Raw genomic sequence first — 15,385 nt, 5'->3', positions numbered from 1 at the left:
CTGAGAAATCTAAGATGGCAAATTTTGAGGAAGACATCTAGTAGGAAAAAAATGTGATTCCTGAGCCAGTGTTTGGGGAGGAAGTGCAGTACACCTGGATGATAGTTGAGTTTGATTTCTGGCTTTTCTGCTTAACTCTGGAAGCCTTTGTCTCTTCAGTTGTAAAATGAGGATAATCACACATAAGCAGGTTTATCGGTGATTAGGAATAATATATGTAACATGCCCAGCACAGGAATAGCTGCAAATAATAATAATGATAATGATGACAGTGAGTATTAATAATATCAGCCCAAAAACTGAAGAAGTTGACATCAGCACATCTGGTTCCCATGGGTCTGTGCCTACCCTTTCCTGGAATTCTGAATTGGCCTTTCCCACAGCACAATTCACTACTTATCATAAATAATCTCATTCTGTTTCCCTTTCCCCAGTTCCTCGTAATTCATTCACACCAGCTTTGTCTATCATAATATTGTGTTTGGAATATAACCAAGTCTGCAATCTTAAAGGTTGGAAGTTCGTTTGATTAGCAAATATTAATTGAGGTCCTACTATGTACTAGGTGCTGGTGATTCAGTAATTAGTAAAAAATATGACTTGGTCTCTGCTCTCCTGGCCACTTATAGCTTTGTGGAGGGAAAAGAGGCCAATTAAGTAACCATCCAAATCAATATAAAAATATAATCTAAAAATAATAATTGACATAAAGGGAGTTATCTGTTGCCCTGAAAGTTAACACAATTTGGGGGTGGAATCTGGGAGTTAAAGGGAAAAGTTATAAATTATTGGATTTTCAAATTATTTGACCAAAATTTCTGACATCAGTTACTATTTGATGTGGTAATAAGTAGGAAAAGTAACTCATATTCACTAAATATCATTCTCTTGACACTGCTTATAAGGTCATCTGATCTTTAAATTCCTAAGTAGTCTTTTATGTGTGAAACCTCTAGATATTAAGAATTAGTCCACTGTCAACATGTATCTTTCTCCTCGATTCTATGGAGAATCAGAGGACAGACTTGCATTACTCTTGTTTCTAGGTTCTAAAATTAAGTGTCTGACCTGAGGACCAAGGTCTGCTGCTTTCATTAAGGGAAGTTTTAATAGTTGTGCCACATGATATCATGATGCTCACTGGCTTTTAAATGAGTTTTAGCTTAGGAAAAGTGCTAAATTAACCTTAATTTCTTCAGCTTTAGTAACACCAGCATGGATGTTGAACATTGGAAATGGTTTCAAAGGGCTTCACTCTCTTTCCTACACTTAATATTATCAATACACTTTCTAGCTCCAGTGGGCTTGCTTCTGTGTGCCTTCTCGTTTTTTGAAAGTCCTTTTCCTCACCTCTATACATGTTTCCCTCCCTAGCTCTTCTAACTTCTTTTAATTCACAAGTGTGGCTCCTTCAAGAGCTTCTTGCTCAAAAAATCAGCATAAGAGAAGTGAAAATCTGTTGACTTCTTTTTAACTCATGAAAATTTCAGATCCACAGGACTGGAAGAGATGAGCAAAATTGGTCAAATGCTAGCAGGCAGCCCACTTCAACTCTCTGCTAGTATAGATTTTTGCTTTTGTTAAGTCTTATTTCACAGCATCTCAGAGAGCCTGTTCCACAGTTGGTACTTAGTAAATATTTAAATGAATGATGAGCAAACTCCAAATTTGACTTCATCAAATGCTCACTGGCAAGTTTCGCTTATTTCCTTTGGGATTGTGGAGATAGTTCTAGAAGTACAATATAACAGAGAAAATTGTTTTCCTTCTCTGTCTTCGCTACATTCTACTCACGCACCTTCACTGATCTTTAGACATGAATCATGTCAGACTTTCGATCATCCCAGCTTGTTTTATCAACTCACTCCCTATTTTCTCATTACCCTCTGATTTCTCAAATTGAGCTGGAGCTGGGCACATTTCAGGCTGGCTTAGCTGAGTGAGGATGCCAAGGGGTATTGGCTCATAAATACCATGCTGACAGCAAGGGTGAGTGAGGCAGGAAGGTGTATAATCAATATGCCATTGGCTGCAGGAAACTAGTCAGTCACTGCCTTTGAAGACAGCTATAGTTAAGGTTCAGGAGTGGCCACTGCTGTTAGCATAATTACTATCAATGAAAGTAGCACCTCCCATGGTGAATTAGACCTTGTTTCCCAGAATAGCTGAGATTCTAATTGATAACACACAGAGACCACAAGCAAATTATGAAGGAATGAAGGCTATTCATTTTAAATAGAAACTATACAAAGTGAAAATTGAGATGAGAACATTAATTTAAAAAAAAAAAGAAATAACTGTGCCCAGAATAAACTTCTTTTATGGGTAATTTATTATGTTTTAGGATTGTGCTAAATGTTTTATATGCGTTATTTCATGTAATCCTTTACCAATGGCCTAGAATTATTGTGTAATTGGTAAGAAAATGGAGACTTAGAAAGTTTAACTAGTGGACAATGGAACCAAGTAAGCTAACTAACCCTCCCACCACCCCAAATTTAGCCATTCTGTCATTCTAGGTGCCTTATGTGGGTACGTTATTATCATTTTGTTTTTTAACTAATACATAGTAAATAATAAATAGGTTCATCCTTAAATGTGAATACAAAACAGAAAATACCTTAAATCTCTTTTCTCTTACATTTGAAATAGAGATAGAGGAAATAAGACTAGGAGAATATGGAGGTAATGATAGGAGCAGGAAGAAAGAGAAGAGAATATGGGAGAACATGTGTCCAAAATGAGCCTTTTAGGTATGAGCCCATGAACAACATGCCGTGATGTCCTCAAGCTAATTTCATAATGTTTGCTAAAGCCATTCTCAGGGTCGAGAAAGGGTTGCAGGTGTCTGCCTCAATGTCTACTTCATAAGTTTTTGAAGAGTGTTAGTATTCTTTTGGGGCTTCCCTGTTAGCTCAGATGGTAAAGAATCTGCCTGCAATGTGGGAGACCTGGATTAGATCCCTGGGTTGGGAAGATCCCCTGGAGGAGGGCATGCAACCCACTCCAGTATTCTTGCATGGAGAATCCCCATGGACAGAGGAGCCTGGAGGGCTACAGTCCATGGGGTCGCAAAGAATCAGACACAACTGAGCGACTAAGCACAGTGCGTGTGGGTGCCAATCTCAGGTGTAATAGTAGAGCTGTCCTTCTGTACTCGTGAGGGATTGGTTCCAGAACCCATCATGGGTACAAAGATGTCAGCCTTCTGTATCTGTGTTCTGCCTCTGTGGATTTAACCAACCTCAGATCGTGTAGAGTCATATGTATTTATTGAAAAAATTTTTCATGTAAATGGACCTGTGCTCCAACCCATGTTGCTCAAGGGTCAGCTGTTCTTTCCTCTCAACCATTTCTTGCTCATTGAAGATGATATGCTTGTATACGTTTTGGGCTACTTGAATTCATAGTCACCTTTGAGTTTGACCTAAAACTGGGTAACTGGGCAAAGGAAGTACAAGGGCATTTTTTCTAGTTAACTTTGACTACCTTCCTCTGAATAATTTTGGGTAGAGAAAATAACACTAAATTTAGAGGAAGGAAAAATGAGTTTGAATGTAAACAGAGGCACTAAGGTATTATATAAGAAAATATCATAAATGGTGCATGGTACATAATAAGTAGGTTCATCCTTAAATGTAAATACAAAACAGAAAATACCTTAAATCTCTTTTTGCTCACATTTGAAGTAGAGATAGAGGAAGAAAGACTAGGAGACTGTGGAGGTAATGATAGGAACAGGAAGAAAGAGAGGAGAATCTAGGAGAACATATGTCCAAAATGAGCCTTTTCGGTAAGAGCCCAACAACCTTCTTTGTCACTCTTTCACCTCCAGTCCTTCTCCAATATTGTCTCCAGTCCAAACACAAACACAAATGGAACATGAATCTCTGTTTTCATCTAAAAATGACTCACAGCAAGATTGAATTCTGATCTATATTCCAGATGAAGAAGAGGTCTATGGTGTCAAGTCCAATATCTGTGATTGACACTTTGCCATTTGATGGAGTCTGAGCGCTCAGGAGGAAGAGTGAAGGGGACTGAGTGGGGAAACTGAGGACTCCAGATGAAAAGAGTAACTTTGCTGACTTTTCCTTGGGTGCGATCAGTCCTAAATTAATCCCAGGCTTCAAATGCAGTGAGGAATGAGGAACATTTTCTGAAAGTTTTCATTGCCACCAAGTACTTGAGACCCTTTCTTGGGTATTTTAAAAGGTCATGAAAATCATGCTTATTTGTCAGATATCTACTAGGTCATAATGAAGTAGTGTAAATGTATAAACAAAGATTACAGGCTTGTATCTGATTCTGAAGTTCAAGCTATTATGGACTCCTCTCTCCTCTGTTCCGCCTCCATCCTTGCTTTCAGGATGACAAGGTAAAAGACTTGAGCTATACACTAATCATGGGGCAGAGGGACAGACTATCAACAGTGTCAGGCATGGCAGTCAATGCCTTTGGCGATGTAGTTGATGAATTCTTGTGGACCTCAGCTTGTTCAGCACATGTGAGATCTTACTATTAATAAACTGGTTAACTGAGAGGTACTAGTTGCCCACAGACAGACTGCCAATTTTTTAAGAGTAATACAATTAAGCAAACAATTCATTATTTTCTTTGATGACAGCCTTCAAGGATTATGCAATTAGTGCTTCTGTCTCATCATCTTAAATAGAAATTCTCATGATACCAGCAAATTGTGGATGCAGTGACTCACGGAGAGCTGATATAAGAGAATGCCAGTCAGCCAGTATTTACTCTCTGAGCGTAACTAACCATTGTGGAGAAAGGAAACCATTGTGGCAAAGGATGTGATGATTCTAGAGGAAATGGAAAGGGGAAGTGACATTTCTTTTAATGTACACTATTGACCATCATTGAAATGGCACCCACTTGAATTGATTTACAAAATCACATCATTGACTTCAGACATGTGCTTCTGGGCACTGTGATGAATTATATATAAAAAAAGACCTGTGCCCTTTAAGGGGAAGAAGGAAATGGCAACCCACTCCAGCATTCTTGCCTGGAGAATCCTGTGGACAGAGGAGCCTGGTGGGCTGCTGTCCACGGGGTCTCACAGAGTCGGACACGGCTGAAACGACTTAGCAGCAGCAGCAACAGCCCTTCAAGGAGCAAACTGTGCCCTTTAAGGAGCATCCTTTGGTTGTGCTGCAAATAGAGATTTAAAAGTCTGGTTTTGAATCCATGCTAGTGTTGGCTCATTGAAAGAAGAATTCAAGTTTCCATTAGAGAATTCCACAAGCATTTAATAGAGTAATGTGGGTAAAATTCTATACTAGGTGATGTAGAGGAACAGAGATAAGGATGAATGTCGATGCCTCATAAGCCACAGGGTCCTGTTTGTAGGATTTCTCTTCACCTGGTTCATTGGAGCTCTCAGTAGGGCCCACTGCATGATAGACAGATGTGAACAAGTGCGACATTGTGAAATACTGACTTTCCCTCTGTCTTGGTTCACGTTCCTTTCCAAGGAAGATTCAGTCAGGAGTGGTTTACCTGTGAAGTGATCCCAGGGAGCACAGCTGAGGAACTGGAGAAAGTGAGATGGAATGGAGGAAAGCCAGTGTAAAGTGTGTTGACAAGCACATCCCAGTCTGGGTCACCGGGGCTCTCTGAGGTGCTTTGTAGGACAAGAGGCAGATGTCCTGCTGGAGGAAGGGGAGTTGAGACGTTTACTGGCTTCCAGCCCCCATCAGTTGGGGATTGGCCCTAGGGTCATAAATTCCTCAGAACTTTCTAGTGCTGACAAGGCTGAGCAGGCTTGAGAGGCTGAAAAAAAGTCAGGAGCTCCAGGTGGGAGCTGTCAGCAGGTTGGAAACATTTTGCCCTGACGCTCACCTCAGACTAGGGAAGTGTTGTTGATTTATTGTAACAGTTGCATGTATTCTCCACAGAAGTTTTGGAAAATAGAGAAAATAAGATTCCATAATCTCACTTCTCAGAGATGACTACTGTCATCATCCTAGTGTATTTCCTACCAAAAATTGTTTTTTTTTTAATTGTTTATGTGTATTCTATGTATGTCTATGGGAGGTGTTGCTTTGTTTTGTTTGAAATTTTACTTTGTAGGAATGTTGCAGATATTATTCTGGGTGTTCTGGAGGAAGAGAGGAAATCAGGGAGCCCCAGAAGGTTAGTCTGGGCTGCTAAATGGTATACCATAGACTGGGTGGTTTATAAACAACAACAAGTTGTTTATCACTAGTTCTGAAACCTTGAGGTCCAAGATCAGGTTTCAGAACAGTTGGATTCTGGTGAGGTTCCTTTTCTGGATTGCAGACTACCAACTTGTATTCTCAATGACAGAGAGCAGAGCATTCTCTTGGGTAGGGTCTTTCATAAGGAAACACTAATCCCATTCATGAGGGTTCCATCCTTATGACCTAATTGCCCCCTCTTCCTAATACCATCTCATTAGGGGTTAGGATTTAACATGTGAATTTTGAGGGAGTAAAAACATCCAGTCTTTAGAACCCTGACAGTAGCAAGAAAGAAGAAAGAGATTCAACCCAAGATTGAAGGGTTGCTAGAAAAGCAACTCTCCTAGGAAGACAGGACCTTAGGCTCAGGGACTCTAAGGCACAGAAGAAACAGATTTGTCCTTTGGAGGGCCGCAAGCGTGCAAGGGTAGTGACATCTGGGGACAGAGCTGCCGACCAATGCAGACCGACAATGATTACAGATAACCTGACGGAGCTCCCTGCTGTTTGGTTTGCATAGTATTCTGGGACTTTCCCAAAACCATAAGGTGGAGCGAGTGGGCAGAAATGACTGACGTGAATTATCTCATCAGTCCTATGGATGTGGGCTCACAGTTAGCTTTAGTTTGATTAAGAAAGAAATAAAACAAATCAAAGATTTAAATTCCAGATTTCTATTGATTCCCAGGAGATCACTCTCCTGTGGCCTCCTTGACTTCTGGTTCCTGAGTTGAATCTACTATATGTGATGCTGGTTCAGTTCAGGTCAGGTGCTCAGTCGTGTCTGACTCTTTGTGACCCCATGGACTGCAGCATGCCAGGCCTCCCTGTCTATGGTCAACTGTTTACTCAAACTCATGTCCATCGAGTCAGTGATGCCATCCAACCATCTCATCCTCTATTGTCCCCTTTTCCTCCTGCCTTCAATCTTTCCCAGCATCAGGGTCTTTTCCAATGAGTCAGTTCTTCGCATCAGTTGGCCAAAATATTGGAGTTTCAGCTTTAGCATCAGTCCTTACAATGAATATTCAGGGCTGATTTCCTTTAGGATGGACTGGTTGGATCTCCTTGCAGTCCAAGGGACTCTCAAGAGTCTTCTCCAACACCATAGTTCAAAAGCATCAATTCTTCAGTGCTCAGCTTTCTTTATAGTCTAACTCTCACATCCATACATGACTACTGAAAAAACCGTAGCTTTGATTTATTTTTTAAGGTTTAAAAATTGCTTAAAGTTTTTAATTTCTAGTAGAAAAACTTTATCTGAATGAATACCCTAATGGCAGACCACTGTAAAATGTTTTCAGCTGCATTTGGGGCAAAGGGATAGGCATTATCTTTAAAGCACCCCAGCTTTCCTCATGAGAAGGTCAGAGGTACACTGGTTTGTATTGTTAGAACATCCACTAGGTGATCTAAGTTGCTTTTCCTCCAGCAGGGCTTTGTCAGAAGGGCACTATGCTTGACCTCCAAATTTGGCTGACAATTTTCATAACCTTTGGGTTGCTCTGATATTTTGACATATTTGCCACATTCTGGGCCACATCCTGGAAGGCCACCATTACTTCTGGATCATGCATGGCTGCAAGGACCTCTGGATCATTAAGAATTTCATTGAGCCCAGGCATTCCCACCATTCCAGGCATTACCCTTCCCATTCCAGGCATTCCTCCAGGAAAATTACCAGGCATTCCCCCAGGAAAGCCACCTGGAAAAGAGCCATACTGAGATCCTGATTGTCTTCTGGCTTCTTCCTCCCTCTGGGTTCTCTCATGTTACTCCCGAGCCTTCTTAACCCTTTCTATTCTTTCTTTGATCTCATGCTCTTCACGTTTTCGCTCATACTTTCTCCGATGTTCAGCAATTTTCTGGGCCCTTGGTTGGACTTCCTTCAGTATTGCACTAGCATCTTCATCATAATCCAGCTTCCAGGCAAGGGCAAGATCATGGGCAGCTTCTTTCCAATGGCCCAGAAGTCTGTGTACTTTCCCTCACCACTTGTATGGCTGAGCTGAATCAGGATTTATTTCAATAGCTCTGTCACAGTCTCAGATGGCAGCATTTGGCTTCTGTAATTTGATGAAGACACTGGCTCTCTTGACATACAGAACAGCCAAACGAGGATTTAGCTTGATGGCATCTGTGAACAAGTCAGTGGCTTTCTGTAGTTCACCATCATTTAGGGCATCAATGGCAGCCACTTTTTATCATTTGCCTGATCCATCATCTCCTCAGTTATCTCTACAGTTTCATCTCCCATTTCTTGAGGTGCATCAGTGTCTGGTTCAATCACACCATCATTGTCAATTTCTAGATCACTTTCCTCACTTCATGGTTCATCTGTCTTTATGTTTTCCTCCGCCTTCTTACTATCTGTTTTTTCTTCCTAGATATTTTCTTCTGATTTAGTTTTATGAGCAGCAGGTGGTTTTTACCCCCCATGCTCTCCACCCAGTCCCTTAGGAAGCGCATTTTCTTGGTGTGCAGAACGCTCGGGTCCTAGATGGACCTTTGTTGCTGGTTACATCAGCCCAAATATGCCCTTTTGCTCCTTTACCATTTTCCACACACAAAAATATTGACTTATTCTGAATATGTCCTTTGGTCAGTTTTACTAAAGACTGGGGTCCCGGGGAGAGATCACATTACCCTTTAGCTTCATGCTATATTTTCTTTTCCGGTGTCTCTCAAAGACATTGAGAGTAGAACAAGAAAAGATTTCTCTTACAGCAGGAATAGGCTCCACTGGCTCTTTAGGCTGGAGCTTACTCTGATTTCTTGTTAAGTATACTCTCTTTTGTGATCATTCTAAGAAGAAAAACAAATTTCCCTGCTATTCATTTCATTAAACCTGCTAATGACCTTGTGGAACTCCATCATGCTCTTGGAGCCTGGTTGTTCTTCAGTCACTAAGAGGCATCTTTTGTGACCCCCTGGACTGCAGCATTTTATAGCCATACATTCTATAAAATTCCTTTGAGGATGTAGTTCTTCTAGATACAGACAGTGCTCTTCCTAAAAGGTATTCTATTGAATAAAGTTACATATTGCATATAAAACAGCCTCTTCAAGAATTTCCAAGCTGAGTGGTTGAGAGCATTATGGTTGAGACACCAAATCCCATGTCATTCTTCTCCTCTTAGGAACTCTGGGTGATGTTCTCTAGCTCCCCTTGAAGTAAGGATGTGACTATGTGATGACTCTGAGCCATGAGCAAAAATGACAGATATCACTTCCAGGTTGAATGATGTCCAGGCTGGCGTGCAGCTCTCCAGCTCTCTGTCATGGCAGCTGCAGCAACAATGTGGTCAGATGGCAGAGCTGCAAAATGGAAGCAACCAGGACTATGGAGTCACCTCCTGGAGCAATTGCCCCAGAGAAGGCTTGAGTGACTTAGACTTTCAGGTCTATTTGGGAAAGAAACTCTTGTTGTTTTAGGCCACTAAGATTTGGAGGTTGTTTTGTAACTATCACATATCCTAAATTAATGGTCAAGCAGTGATCTAGTTAGTGTGCCCAAATCTGGTATCAGACTTGCTAGGTTCCATTCCATGCCCTACCACATTCTAACTATTTGACCTTAAAGAAAATACTTAATCTTATTAAACTTCAGTTCCTTCATATTCACAATAACATCTTACGGTACAGAGTGACAACCAATATGAAGAACTTAGAATACTGTCTGGCACAAAAGAAATCTTCAAAAAGCAACCATTTTGTGATGACAAGTATGGTGTTTGAAGATGTTTAAAAGCCAAAACAAAATTATTAATATAAGCATATAAGTACTCCCAAGGAATTTCAATGCTGGGTTCTTTCTGTATAGTCAGAATCAATTATTCATCTAAAGTAATAGCATTGAGAAAGTTATTCCTTGAGTCAATATATGTTTATTTACTGAGGGAAGTAATCCAATGTACAAACCTAGCTTCTCACCTTTGTTGCCATGAATTTGCGGGTAGCACTATTTTATAAATATTTTAATCTTTTGCAGACATGATTATGTCTCTATTATCCCCATAATAGCCTCCTTTTTTCCTCCCTAAATCTGATTTGTTTTTCCTCTAACCCACCTTTCTCTAAGCAGAGGCCTATCTTGCCTCTTTCATGTGAGTGCACACAGCAGTGCATCCTTGATTCTCTCCATCTCCCTTTGCGCTTGTTGTCAGGTGATGGGGAGGTGAGGAGAGAGGTTGGTGAGGGATGAAACAAAATGCTTCTGTAGTTTAATGTCTAGGTGACTGGCAGTTTGGTGGGGACCTTAGTAAAGTGAAGGAGACTCATTGTCTTCTAGAGTTGTGGGATTTCAGGCTGGTCAACATGGGGCAGTTTTGTAAGTTTGTGGAATCCCCAGGATGTTAAGGTGAAAACATCCTGTGGCCTTTGAGAAATGGCAGAAGGATTAGGGGCCAATTAAGAGAACAGAGAGGAGTTCTATCATAAGAGGACATTGCTCTGAAAGCTAAGGATGGAACGTTCCATGGAGAGTGTCTGGTACATAGACACTAAATAATTAATTATTAGAATGAGTAGGTGGAAGGGCATGCAGCTGTGCTAAATGGCACAGGCTATTTAAGGAGAATGCAATCGAATCAGCCTCACTCCTGACTCTATGTTACACCCTTTTGTATTCATTTTTCATTTTACTTCTTGTTTTGATTGACATCTTTCCAGTATTTGGTTCTAATTTATTTTACCTTGCTGCCTTAATTCATTTTGAAGCAAAGGAAGATACTTAGAAATAAAAGCATTTTTTTTCCTTAAGCAATCTAAATTAGCATAATTTGAAACAAATCAAGAAAATATTTATGATTCAACCTTACCAGGAGATTTCTACCCAAAAGAACATCATTGTAAAAGTGAATAAGCATGCCATCTTAAGGACTGAACCCCAGATGCATCTGGAGAGTGATCATCATTATAAAAGAGATTACATTAAAAAAAAATATCTCCACATAATTTCTACTCCAGTGAGGGATATGATACAGTTACATAAGGGTCTGCATTTAAACCCATGTTGAGATGAGTGTGGCTAACAAGTGATAGTATTGGTGACTGCTATAGATACATAGTTAGAAATCTCCATACAGAGCATTTCTAGGGGAATTAAGACATAGTTGCTTTTCAAGACCTTGGCAATTTCCCTTCCTATTGAGACAAATTGAAGAGGTTAGGATTTTGGTTTTGGCAGCTGCCAGTCTGTAATCTTTGCTAACTCTTCACTCAACAAGCTGCCTCTCCTGCCTTTCCTTTGATTTAACATCAAGGACCTACCTTGCCACCAGCCAAGGCTGTGGGCTCAGACGTTTCCACCTGCTGGGGCCAACAAGTGGCAGCTCTGGTGGGGATGCAGGGATGTGGCCAAAGGGTGGAGTCCATGCAGGTCCACTGCTGAACACCACTACCATCTACCTCCAGCTTGGGGCACCAGGCATTTTGCTGCCAGAGGCCAATTTCTCTTTCTGAAGGTTTTCTGCTCATTTGGCAGCAAGACCCAGAAGCAAAGTGAGCTGATAGTGAGCATGGGGTTGGGGAGGAGGGAATGGGACATTTTGGTGAGTATTAGCTGCACCCCCAGGACCTCTAAGAATGAGGCTATTCTCATTGACATGGCTATTCCCTTCTGACATAAAAAGCAGAGGGATGAACTGGAGGGCTCAGACAAGGCAGTGCATTTTCCTTTGACAGCAGACACTGCCTCTCTGTTCTATTTTATGTTTCTAGACGTATCTTTTGTTGATAGATAACCTCTCAAATAGATTAATGTTTCTAATTCAACATATAAGTCAATTCTAATGCACATGGATATAGATGAGCAGGTGCAGGAGAGAGGATAAAATTAAGTCTTTTGCCAGGCCTCAAGATATGTATACTTATATTTCACCCCCCCACACACACACCCATTTTGAAGTGTGGGGGTAAAAATAGATAACATACTGGAAAAACTCAAAATGAAAGAAACTTGCTTGAATTACTGCTCATGCTAAATTGTTCCAATGTCATAAACTTAGATTCCTTAGGCCTTGCTTTTTAGGATCTTCCTGTGTTTTAGAGTTCTTTTATAGCAGACACTTAATGTACCACTCATATAACTTCATTCACATTTGACACCAGACAAGAATTTCATTTTTAAAACCAAAAATACAAGCGAATGTTACATTATTAAGTGATGTGAGCTCTAAGTTCCCAGAATTGTGTAGAAATGGGGCTTTGAATGGGATAACTGAGCAGCCCCTATTACCATTTAATTGATGAAAATTCCTTAGCATTGGCAGTCATTCGCATGTTCATTTCACCTTTTTGCACTTAGTAAAGAGTTGTTTAGTTTTTCACATCATACTTTTGGAACTAATAAACCAATGCCATTACTTTGATGGATATGACATTTCACTTTTAATCTATGTGGTTGGTTGTGGTGGCTTAATTGAAAACCTATAATCGTCATGTTATTTAACTTGGCAAATGACTCTTTTTTTAAATCACTTCCAGGAAATGTGTCTTCTCTAGAATATATCAACTGAATCTGTTTCCTGACTTCTTCTCTGTGGACCTTTTGTTGGCTGATATCATACCTGTCACTTTAAGTTGCATTTTCCCAAGCTTTAAGAGTACTTTTCTTTAAATAAAAGGTATTAATTAAAGTTAACATTTTATGAGTAAACACAGTCCTACTTACTAGTGTGAAAGAAGAGAAGACAGATCGATTGGACTCACTGTGTAGGGCCTAGTAAGGCCTTAATACCAGTTCCTTTAGGTGTCTCTTTCAAATTTTTTTTTTCTTTCCATTGCACTTTTAAAGTATTCTGTACCACTGTTAATTCCTCGGAATTCTGATACTAAATAGTTGATTATGTATGAGTATCTGAGCTTTCTAACAGTTAGTAGTGTGGCTTCCTAGGTGGCTCTAGTGGCATAGAACCCACCTGCCAAAGAAGATAAGAGACTCAGGTTCGATCCCTGGGTTGGGAAGATACCTAGAGGAGGGCATGGCAACCCAATCCAATATTTTGGGCTTCCCTGGTGGCTCAGGCGGTGAAGAACCTGCTTGCAATTCTGGAGACCTGGGTTCAATCTCTGCATTGGGAAGATGCCCTGGAGAAGGGGGCAACCCGCTCCAGTATTCTTGCCTGGAGAATTTCATGGACAGAGGAGCCTGGCAAGATACAGTCCTTAGGGTCTCAGAGTCAGACATGACTGAGCGACTAACACAGTATTATAGAAATAATATATTTTGCATTGGAATATAATTTTGTGATTCAGTCTAGAGATTTCTGTGTTTGGAGGTCTAGGAATTCTTAGTATTTCCTCGTAAATAATGATGTCACCAACACAGAAGAATGCTAGGAGGCAGCCTGGTTTTCCTATCTTATCATTCCTCCTCAATACAGCCATTTGTTCCCATCTGCGCTTGAAGTTGATTGTACTCTTGACAGAAATAGTGAGAAGAACAAGTTCTAAGTGATCTGTACTGTTTGTATTTCCTTCTGTACCCATCCACTTCCCAGCTCAACTTTTTACTGTCATAAGTGCGTGTGGTGTGCATGCTCAATCATTTCAGTTGTGTCCAACTCTTTGCAACCCCACAGACCATAGCCCACCAGGCTCTTCTGTCCATGGAGGTTCTTCAGGCAAGAATACTGGAGTGGGTTGCCAAGATCCCCCCTGGAGGAGGATCTTCCCAACCCAGGAAACAAACCCACGTCTCTTACGTCTCTTGTGTTAGCAGGCAGGTTCTTTATCACTGAGCCACTGGGAAAGCCCAAATGGCATAAGGGGAATTGTTAAATATTGTTTCTTGACTATCTTGACTTATAGAATAAAAACTCTATAAAAATACAATAGTCAGGTTCCGGACTGCAAGCAGACTCTCTTAACAAGAAGGACACTGGCCAGCAGGATACTGGGAGGGAGTCCCTGCAGTGAAAGGAGACTCAAGATCCAAGACTGGCAATCGGACAGGAAACCAAGGCAGTCCTGGAGGCAGAGCAGCCAGATTCAGCCGGGAACATGCTGTAAAGCCACTTGGGTCCAAATGCCACTGCCCTTCTACAACTTCTAATCAATTTAACCTTTCAGTTTCCTCCAGCATAGGTTTCAGTTCCTCAAAATTGTGAGTCCCAGGAGCAAGCATCCGATGGACTGGTCAAGATCCTATGAGCTTCCAAAGGAGGAGCCTGCTGGGGAAGGCGGTGGTAGAAATCACCCTTCCACAAGGCTCCACGGAATGGGGTGATTCTCCCCAAGGAAAGATGGAACACTGATTGGAAGGGATAGAAATAGGTTGCTAGGCAGCCACAAGTAAGCAAACAAGTATCTTTAAATGACTGCTGAATCAGCTAAGAATAATGGCAGAATTATCTTCAGGAGCAAAAGTCTAGCAAATAGTATTTGAAGGAAAAAAATTTGAACAGTGCACTCAGAACCTTGCAGCCAGCCATCCAGCAGAGATGTCCCACCTTCAGCACTGACCCAAACCCGGGGCTGAGCCTGAACTGCAGTCAGAGAAAGCAGGGAGGAATCTTACTTGCCCTACATGCAAGGTATCAAGGTTTCTGCTTATGCCTTTGGATCAACTATCTGCTGTTCCTTTTTTGAAAGTATGAAAGTGCCGAACTCTTTGCAACCCCGTGAACATTTCCTCCTCTGTCCATGGAGTTCTCCAGGCAGTAATACTGGAGTGGGCTGCCATTTCCTCCTCCAGGGGATCTTCCCAACCCGGAGACCTGAACCCTGGACTCCTGCACTGCAGGCAGATTCTTTACTCTCTGAGCTACAGGGAAGCCCCCCCTGGGGCTTTATTGAACCAGGAGGCAAAGGAATCCCTTCCTCCATTTCAAAGCCCCCAGTCCTCCGCAGTGAGTCCCAGGTGAATTCTGTGAGGTCTGGTTCCCCCTCTGCCAGCCATCTTGCTTCATGTCACTGCTTATCTCAGGCCTCCTCCAGAAGACAGTCCCTTCTGGACTTCTGGACTTTCCATGTGTCAGAAGGAGCAGGTCAGAATTCTTAGAAGTGTTGGAGATATGGGGCTAGTTAACTTGATTTCCTTATAGGAAATATAAACTCACCCCAGTTTAGCTAGGGTCCCCCGATAACAATGTCTTTACTGAAAATATTAAAAACACATATACTTTTAAATTTCTACCAGTCTCATTTGTGTGTCTACA

At 41.2% G+C, this 15,385-nt stretch overlaps 1 pseudogene; it reads right to left on the bottom strand.

The window, feature by feature from the left end:
* Positions 1-7,677: 7,677 nt before the first annotated feature.
* On the bottom strand, positions 7,678-11,702 carry LOC136164015 (hsc70-interacting protein pseudogene; annotated as a pseudogene).
* Between the last annotated feature and the right edge of the window lie 3,683 nt (positions 11,703-15,385).

Source organism: Muntiacus reevesi, chromosome 3, assembly GCF_963930625.1.
Source record: "Muntiacus reevesi chromosome 3, mMunRee1.1, whole genome shotgun sequence".
NCBI classification, from domain to species: Eukaryota; Metazoa; Chordata; class Mammalia; order Artiodactyla; family Cervidae; genus Muntiacus; species Muntiacus reevesi.
Note: the sequence above shows the minus strand (reverse complement) of the source record. Positions and strands in the feature narration are given on the sequence as shown.